Genomic DNA, 10,041 nt, shown 5'->3' on the forward strand with positions numbered 1-10,041 from the left:
TTCCTGCTGCCTGTGTTCCATTTTTATCTTTCACAGCACTTATTTCTTGATCAAAATTTACTGCTATCCTAAGAATGCACCTTTTCAAACTGAAGCATTGAAGTGGATCAGTTATCACTTAGTCCTTGCATTTTACAATTAACCAAACTATCAAAGAAGTTTTGGTTAATTGTAAAATGCAAGTACTTATGACCTCTGAATGCAGCAATCACATCCATCCATCCATCAATCCATCCATACATACACGTATGCATGAAACAATTCTGGTCAGCCTGAATAAGCTGACAAACCAAATAAAACCTAACAAGCCAGTCTGGCACATACCAGAGCCAAATACACCACGGAATAAAGCACAACTTGACCTTCAAAACTGATTTTAATATCAGCTGGAGGATATTGCATAGTACTGAAGTGGTGTCACGATGAACTGTCCTTGAATATCTGGCCTTTTTTTTGTATAAATTTGTAAAAATGTATTTATTTTATATTATTGCGTTTCCTATGTACTCGAGATCCTTTCCAACTTTGGCATTATAATAAATAATGAACCTGTTAGTTTTGACTTGTAGCGCTACCATTGTCCTCAGCTCTGGCAAATGGTTTGGAACAGAATCATCACTGCACAGAGCGAGGATGGAGAGGAAGCGGCCAGGTGGAGCAGAGAGGGAAAAGTTCATGTAAAAGGAAAGCCCTCTAAAAAATAAGCAAGCAAAATGTAACATAATTACTGACCTGTTCAGGGCTTCAAGTGCAGTTCAGTCTCATCTGTAAATACTGTAGCTTTGTGTTCACTAACTTGGCTAATCAAGTATTAACCACAGTTTCACTGCTAGCAAGCGTTAGCACTATTACTATCACCACTCAAAATATGCTAAAGGACAATGTTATCTACTGTATAGTTATAATACTAAGTAATTTAGCAGACAAATATCCCAATTTAATATTTTAAGTGTTGAAATTACATGTACAGCTAGAGCAAACAACAACAACACCACACTTTTCCAAGCTATGAGTCAAAAAAGATAAAAAGGTCATATTTTTCTTCAGTATTAGGATTTTTCTAAATAGATATTGTCATGATGTATTAAGTATTGTAATAACAGATATTTTGGCAATTTAGAAAATTATGTCTGTTAACCTGGCAGTAGCTCTGTGCAGTGCTCACACAGTGCTCACACAGTGCTCACAGTATCAACCTGAGATGACAGGTAGAGGTCAAATAAGAGATATTAAATGTGCTTTAATATATTTGTATGAAATATAGTATGATTAAACCTCCAGGTATTTTAAGTATTTTTAAGTCTAAAAAAAGCATTACCCTAATGTGATGCATAATTTATACTTCTTTTCTGTGTTCACAAATTACAGTGAGGTTAAACAGTTTTCATTTTCATGTGGAGACAGTTCTGTTCATAGCATACATGACAAATGGCAACAAAAAAAAGTGTATTTTGTTTACTTCACTCCTGCATTTAATGTACTTTTGTGAGTGAAATTGAAACAAAGTGAAACAAATTAACAAAATTAGTAGTGTCTGCCATGTCACTCTAAAAAGCAGCTAGGCTGCTATCTAGCTAAATTTCACTGAAAAAGGTAGAGACAGCTGACTAGACCTATAAATTAACAAATAACAACAAAAAATGCAAATAATCAAACAACATTACACTTACAAAGTTTTGAAAATGTTATGGATTAGGCCACTGACCACTTCCGCAGCTCTGAGCCAGACTGACACCAATATGTTTATGTTTGAGATGTCAGTTATGTTCATTACCGTGTCAGGTATTGGCAGTTGGTTATAATGTTCCGCCCCTTTGAGAGATCTCCCAATCATCATATGGAGAAGCTGTGGGTCCAGGCAGGACAAGCGAAGTGTGACTATTCGTTGAGATAATTCACAGCATTCCCATCAGTGCACCTTCACCTGTGCAAGAGCCTTCACCTTCATGTTTAGAAACCAGTCGAGTTAATTTGGCTGTAGGTTTGCGGTTGTTGAAATGTCTATCTTATCCCCAGGTTCACTTTCTTGGCTGATGATATCAAATTCTCCTCTAATACGTCCTGATACTTCCCTCCATTCATGTTTCCGTCAATGACATGTAATGCCCCAGTGCCATTTGTGGAAAATGCAGCCCCATATCACAATGCTCCCTGCTCTGTATTTCACTTTGTGTATGGCGTTTTTTGGGATCGTACAGACAACCCTTCTTTCTCTAAACCTGAGAAGCTGAATTATTGCCAAATAGTTCTATTTTTGTTTTGTCTTTTGTTCCAAAAGAATTCTGATTTGTCTAAATGTTTGTGTGCAGTTCGATGCTTATTGTTCTCTGTGTAACTGTTGTTGCAATGTCTGAGTGACTGCTGGCTTTTCCCCTACCTCTCTTATCATTAGTCTGAGAACACGTTGTGAAATCTTGCATGGCACACCCTGACAGGGACGATTAGTTGTGGTTCCATGAACTTTCCACCACAATATTACCAAATCAGTTGTACTGACAGGTGATATTTAAGGTCTTTGCCATGGCTCTGTAGCTTTTTACATTTGAGTTTTATTTAATATTGTTGTCCCTGAGAACTTTATGAACCTAACTCACCATGATTGCTATTTTTTGCATGAAATCTTCCCAACCAATGGCAACATCAATAGAACATTGTTTTGCAGCATTTATATCCAGAACTTTATTTTTATGTAATTTTTACATATTTTTTTTGCAAGTGTACAGATGCATTTCCCCCCTATCAATTCCTTTTTTTAAAACATATCTTTGTTTATGATTATGAATACAAAGTACAAAGTCAAAAGACATTGTGTGTAAATATGAAGTGAATGTATGCAAAAACAAGTGGTCAAATACATATTTCCCGTCACAGGACTTAATTCCTTAATTAATTACTTATCTGTTTATGCTCACTTTATATTTCTAACACCCAAGCTTTACAAAGTACATAACACAAAGTAACACAAATTAAAAATAAATAAATAAATAAATTGGTAACTGGTCCAATAGGTACCATGTATGTGATAAAAAGGAAGGGACCAAGAACTGAACCTAGTGGAAAACCTTGAGTGACGGGGCAGTGATTTGTGCTTTTGACTGTTTCTGTTGGAAACATAATCTAAATCATTCTAGTGTAATACCTGTTGATCTAACTACAATAAAACCCCTGTATCCACTGTTTCAGTTATTGCGGTCCAAAAAATTTAATAGAAATTTACAGAAATAGAGTAAACATTCATAAATTGTGCACTTTCAGAGTAACATGAAATCTTATGTCTTATTTTATCATCCCTTTGTCCATCGTAGAAGAAGAACGAAGAAGAAGTAGTTCTATTTAATTATTAGTTATTGTTGTTAATGTCTTATTGTGCCTAATTTATAAATTAAACTTTATCATAGGTATGAACATTATATAGTGGTTGCTACTAACTGTGGTTTCAGGCATTTGCAGGGGTGCATGGAGCTTATCCCCCTTGGATACGGGGGTATTTTTAATTATGTTTTGTTGTTTAACAGTAATTACATTTATGGCATTTGGCAGACGCCCTTATCCAGAGCGACTTACATTTTTCTCATATTTTTTAATACAAGTGAGCAGTTGAGGGTTAAGGGCCTTGCTCAAGGGCCCAGCAGTGGCAGCCTGGCAGTGCTGGGATTTGAACTCATGGCCTTCATTTATCTAATTATTTGGGTCATGTCCTCTTTTTGCCAAAATTATATTTAAATTAGATTAGTTGACCAAACTTGAGACTTATCAATCAGTTATATCCTGGGACAGTATGTAAGTAAGACACCGTTTATGTCTGATTTTGGGAACACTACAGTATACCTCAGAGGAGGATGCTTTTGCATAACAGGAAACCAGCTGAATTATGCATACTAAAGCACACATCATTGCTTTATCCATAGTGACGGGAACAGTTAGATAAACCTTAATAAATCTCGCCCTATTGTTGCTGGTTATTTTAACACATAGCCCTTTGTGGACAGAAGTGGGATTAATGAGAGACTGGTGGACAGAGAAGTGGACGTTTTATAAGAGGACCCTCAGAAGCTCTTAATTAGCCTACTGATAACACCAATATACAATGAAGCAAAATGACATTGACAACATGTCACTTTACACAGTAAACCAATAGTGCGTCTGGCTACTCAAAGAAGATTGGATAAGTCCCAGGAGAGTGTAATAATATTCTAATCCTTTGTAGTGACAATAAAAATGCTAAATCATGAAGATTTCTCCAGCAATTAAAAATCACCTAAACAATTAAATTGTTAAACTGAGAAGGACAATGATACACAGGAAAGTCTAGTCTATTCCTGACAAAGATCAGTCCATCCATCCTGTCCTTTCTCTCACTCATACCTAATACTGTCAGTGACTTCTACTGGCTCACTGAGGACAGAGGAAAGTCATTTTAAATAGAAAACATGGCAAAGCAACAACTTACAATGTTTAATACTGTACAGAGTTTACATGAATTGGACGAAAAATGTGAAGAACATGCATTTTTGTCAACAAACACAAAACAATATTGTCCACTGGGTAAAAGACCCTATATTCATCTTATCGTGCAGAGTTGAGGGAGTTTGTCAGTAAACGCCCTCAAATATCACTTAATAGCTGTTATTCTAAATAAGGTAAGCTATTTTCTAAGGGCATTCATCCAGTGTCCTTCAGCTTCCTCTCTTTTATGTAGGAAACACATTGAAGCTGTTCCACACATCCCTCAAATCTGTTTGTGGTATTTCAAAATAAGATTTTTTAATTAATTAAAGGCATTTTTCTTTTTTTCATTTGATTAATGCTGTATGTTTATAAAATTGAGCTCACCCAAGGACATGGTTAATGGTGGGCTAGAAGCCAGCATTTACAATATAGAAAGGCCAAACAGAAGACATTTCTGTTTACTTAAAATATGACAACAGGAAGCAAAAAGTAGAAATATGAGCTTTTGTGAAATGTACTGATGCTTGCCTGTGTGAATCAATGGAATAATGACCCCCCAATATAAATACAGCTATATGAGATTAATAAGAAATTAATTGCAGCCAGGCATACCATAACACTACATCAGCACTATATAAATACCACAAAAAGGTCTGTATAATCTTATATATAATATAAATGTAGTATATCCTTTTATATGTCACTATACATATGTAGGGAAGGCAGCTAGAACACAAACAACAGTCCTTTCATTCTGAATTGCCTTTGATTTGTGCTCCTGCTGTGTCTGAAATGAGAATGCCACATGGCTGATTGAAAAGGAGGAATTTTTTTTCTAAAGCTTTCTGCTTCTCTAAGCCATGGCCATGTCACTAGCTTTTAGCTATTCAGCCTGTTCGGTGGCTATAAATGCATTTATATCTAAATATAAGAAAATGAAAGGAAAAAAACTGAAATAAAGAGAAGCCCTTGGTTAAAACAAGATTTAATAGTTTATCCAAGTACAGTAATGTCAACATGATGCTAGGTGAAGCTTTAGAAATAAAAAAGTACATAGAGAAAGGTAAGGATTAGCTTTGTAAACACAGTATCCATGACTTGGTGAATATGGTGGCATAGCTAATGAAATAATGGCAGAAATGGGGCAATATAAATGTAAGTGATTGACAAGCACAGCAGCGTAGGCTGTTTATGACATGGGAACCTGTTTTTTGGACTATTCTTTCATTAGGCACACTTCAGTGCTAGAACATCCATCCATCCATTTTCTGTACCGTTTATCCTACACAGGGTTGCTGCGGAGCCTGGAGTTTATCCGAGAGGACTCAGGGCACAGGCCGCTGGACACCCTGGACAGGGTACACACATCGTACACACATTAACACACCCATTCATACACTATGGACAATTTCTAAATGCCTCTTAGCCTACAACGCTTGTGGGGGTGGAAACTGGAGTACCCTGAGGAAGCCCCCAAAGCACAGGTGGGAGGTGAGAATTGAACTGCCAACCCGAAAGTGCGAGTCAAACGTGCTAACCATCGTGCCTCCTCAGTGCTAGAACACCTTCAGTTGAAACAAATTATTTTAGAACAGCACAATTAAACGAATTAAGCACTATTAAAAGCTCTTTGTGACTTTGGTATGTCTGCTGATGTGCTAATTGTGTGTGCTTGAACAGATGCGCTTCTATTTCAAATTCTTCAGTTGATGCTCCTAGTATCATACAACTCTATTTCAACTTTTGGTTGATTGAAACTGGAAAAACATGGCAGCAGATTTAGATAAATGTACATTATCATTAAAATGATAATGACATCTTCACACCTCAACAAATAACATCAGACCAATATTGTTCGAACCAGTTTTCCCCCAGCAAGATTTAGTGTAATTTGCCCTCAGAGAAAGCACTCCACACAGAGCAATAACTCTTACTGTGATTTACAGTATACTTATGTAAAAGAAATGTCATATTTGATTTCAATTCAACTGTGTAGAGATAACTTTCATGTTCCCAGAATTAGAAAATTGCTCATTACACTGTTAAACAGCGTAATTCAACAGGCAATTCATTCAAACCATATGGAGACAACAATCTAATTTGTCGCAGAGGACCTCACACCTCTTACTGGTCGTCTTTTTATAGAAAAAAAAGTACCCAGGGAGCAAGTTATTATAATAATCACAGCTTTCCCATCAGCCAAACACAAACAGGTCTGTTTTTGTCTGATTGGGTCCCTGCAGCTTAAAAGCCCTTGATGCAGACACAAAGGCTAAAAGAGAATCAGCAGAGGGGCGTTTAGCTTTATTGAACTAAGCAACTGCATGACTGGATATGAGGTTGAGCAAATGTAGAGCAGAGACCAAAGTCAGCCATTAACAAATGTGTCTTGGGGTGATACATTTTGCAGGTTAAAAGGATTAATTGTTTAAATACACTAATAGTTCAACATGATCTCATTTGCCAAATGTGTAATACCATAATCAGAGGCATAGACATGATTACATTATAGTTTATCCCATCCTTTCTCTCTGGTGATGACCAATATGGACCATTGCAAGATATTTTGTAGGCATTGTGTGCCAGCCATAGTTTAACATCTGATGTGTACATTTCCTATTTGGATTCCTTGTTTAAGTGACCAGTGTCTAGCATCCTCCCATAAAGCATATATAAAGAACAACTGAGTGCTCTGCCTGATTTCAGTATTAGTAAAAAGAGAGAATAGTCCATTGAAGAAAAAAAAAAGAGATCTAGCAAGGAGATCATCTCAGGTCAAGTGTTTGCTGCAGGTGTCTCAATAACGAATAATGGGGTGAGTTTGGTGAACTTCATCAGTAGAGTTCCCCAATATGCAGTGTACTTAAGAGCTAAACTACAGTAACTGCAGCCTACAGCTGTTCACGCACTGTTCTATACATTTTGTGCAGTCTGCAAATTCTTATTGAGTTTTATTTTTGAGAAGTAATGTTTTAAGCAATACAATATATGTAGCATATAAAGAAATAGAACAGGAATAATGTCAGTGACAAAAAAGTAAAATATTAGTTGTAATTTAATTTTTTTTTTTTGACAGAACCCCCAAATACATTTGGAAAATTTCTATAATGTTGTCATAACACCCCCACCTCTCCCCCTGCCCTAATATCTGTCCTAATACCTCTAATATCCCCAGCTCTAACAATAACAAATATAAACATGAATAAATAGTACTTTTTTTGTAAAGATATACACACACCACATATATAAACACAAATCATACTAAAGAGCCAGAACTGTTGTATCTTTTGTAAAATTCATATTTAAAGTATAAGTCTTCTGTAAGACTATGCAAATGTCATTTGTAGCCATCTGCACAAATAATTAACCATATATGCACACACACACACACACACACACACACACACACACACACACAGGGAGAGAGAGAGTGAGAGAGAGAGAGAGAGAGAAGATCAGAGACTAATTTAAGCAACTCATTTACTGGCTCAACCTACTGACATCGGCAAATCCCATAGTAACTACTGTTGTGTTGGGGCTTTGTGAAGCAATGCTTAAAATCGCACAGAATTTGAAAAAAAAACAACAACAACAAAAGAAAAACTGAGCTCCAATCCCCTCCATACAGCCATAGAGGACTAATATCTAGTTCCTGTTTCCTGCTCTTTTGAAGGAATTAGGCTGATGAAGCATGAGCTTCATGCTTTGTACAAATTGGATTTGTATTCACAGGTGGATTAGAAGTAAACAAGATAAACAACCATGCATGTGTGTGATCTTAGTATCAAGAGAATTTAATTCCAATTGTTCAGATACACAAACATATTGTTGTGATTACAAGGTCACTGATATTCAAACATCCTTCAGTCATCCAGCTGTAGTTGTCTGACACCATGAGCACAACATGGGCCAAATCATTGGCACACTTATACTTTCAGTCGAATTTGGGGAAACCACTTGAAGCATTCGTTGTGTTGAACTATTTCAATTGCTTTTGTTTGATTTGTTCATTGCAAACAGCTGAAAATCTGTAAATTTTGACAATAAACCTGATTTGCAAATGGGGTACAGTACTTTGGAAATGTTTTAGGCACCCTATTTTTTTGCTGCCTCAAAGATTCACAGTCTCTGGGTTACTGTCTGTATGGAGATTTACAGGTGCACCTCATCTACACCAGGTTCTCCATTTTCCTCACACCTCCCAGAAACATGCAAGTAGGTGGATTGACTATGTTAAACTGCCCTGTGGTGAGAATGAGTGTGCATGGTGTCCTGTGTTGGAATAGCATTCCATCTGGGGTGTCCTGTCTCATGACCAGGAATAGGGATTCCCATGACCCTGGCCCAGGATAAAGCAGTTACTGAAGATGAATGAATGAAAAGTCCTATACCTGTCAAAATTTACTGTAGGGATATTCCAATGGCAATGGGTTTTAAAAAGGACACCCAGTTGATTGTAAGAGTAGTTCAATGGTTGTGGATTTATAAGGACAGTTTCCTCACCTTTTAAGTAAAGCAATACCACCAGAGACTGGTATGTTTTAAGAAACTCTTAGCTCTAAACTTTTAGTGCCCTTGGAAGAAATCTTAATGGTGAATGCAGCCCTAGGTGTCAAAGGGCTCTGCATCTTCATTAAAAAATACCTGCATACCAACTCAGGTCTTCAACTTCTCAGAGCCTGGCATGTACGTTTAAGGCCTAAGCATGCTTATATTGGGCTGTATATTGGGCTACTTAGTTGTCCTGACATTTTAGTAGTGGAATGATCCTCCATTCTGAATAGCCCTGTGTGTCTATTTCATAATGTCCTAAAGACCTTACTTTTCAGACAGTAACTTTCCCTCCACTTACTTTACATTGATTGATCATGTATTTGTATTAATTCTTGTTTTTTAAAGTATTTATATTATTACCACCTACTACTCTTGCACTTGTACAAACTAGAATCTGATTATCTTTCAGGTTACAGATACTAGCTACATTGTATCAGTGTGCCTTTAACTGTTTGCACGTTTTATAAGCCCCTCTGGATAAGAACGTAAATTTAAATGTTAATGTATTCCACAATTGAGAAAAGACTGACAAATACATGCAGTATAATAATATGATAACAAAAGCTATTGTAGACTGAACAATCATTCTCAGTCTTTCACTTGCATAGCAGTGCCTTCAACCCAGATAAAGAAGCTCAATAGCTCTCCAGAGACTTACTGCTCCACATATCTTTTCAAAAAATGTCTGACTGTCAAGGGCAATAGAGATCAACCACTAGAGGGTAGCAGAAACGGTGTAAACCTGTAGCATTCTCCCTTTTTTTTCCTCCCCAGTGAAGTAATTCTGTGATTTGATCATTGGCCATAGCAGGCATATAAACACAACTTTGGCCAAGGCTTTATATAACAGAAGCTGTGCTGAGGTTGTATAGGATCCAGGTCAGAGTTATCCTTGTCCACAGATACTAGACCAGCTTTCCCTTTTCAGGGTAATAGTTCCATAAGGAAAACAAAAACCTTGCATAAGATAATCAGAGAAAAGCAGGTTACACCAAGACACGTTTAGGCTCCCAAAACACAGAATATGCAAAGCATTGT

The sequence above is a fragment of the Ictalurus furcatus genome, chromosome 14, assembly GCF_023375685.1.
Source record: "Ictalurus furcatus strain D&B chromosome 14, Billie_1.0, whole genome shotgun sequence".
NCBI lineage: Eukaryota > Metazoa > Chordata > Actinopteri > Siluriformes > Ictaluridae > Ictalurus > Ictalurus furcatus.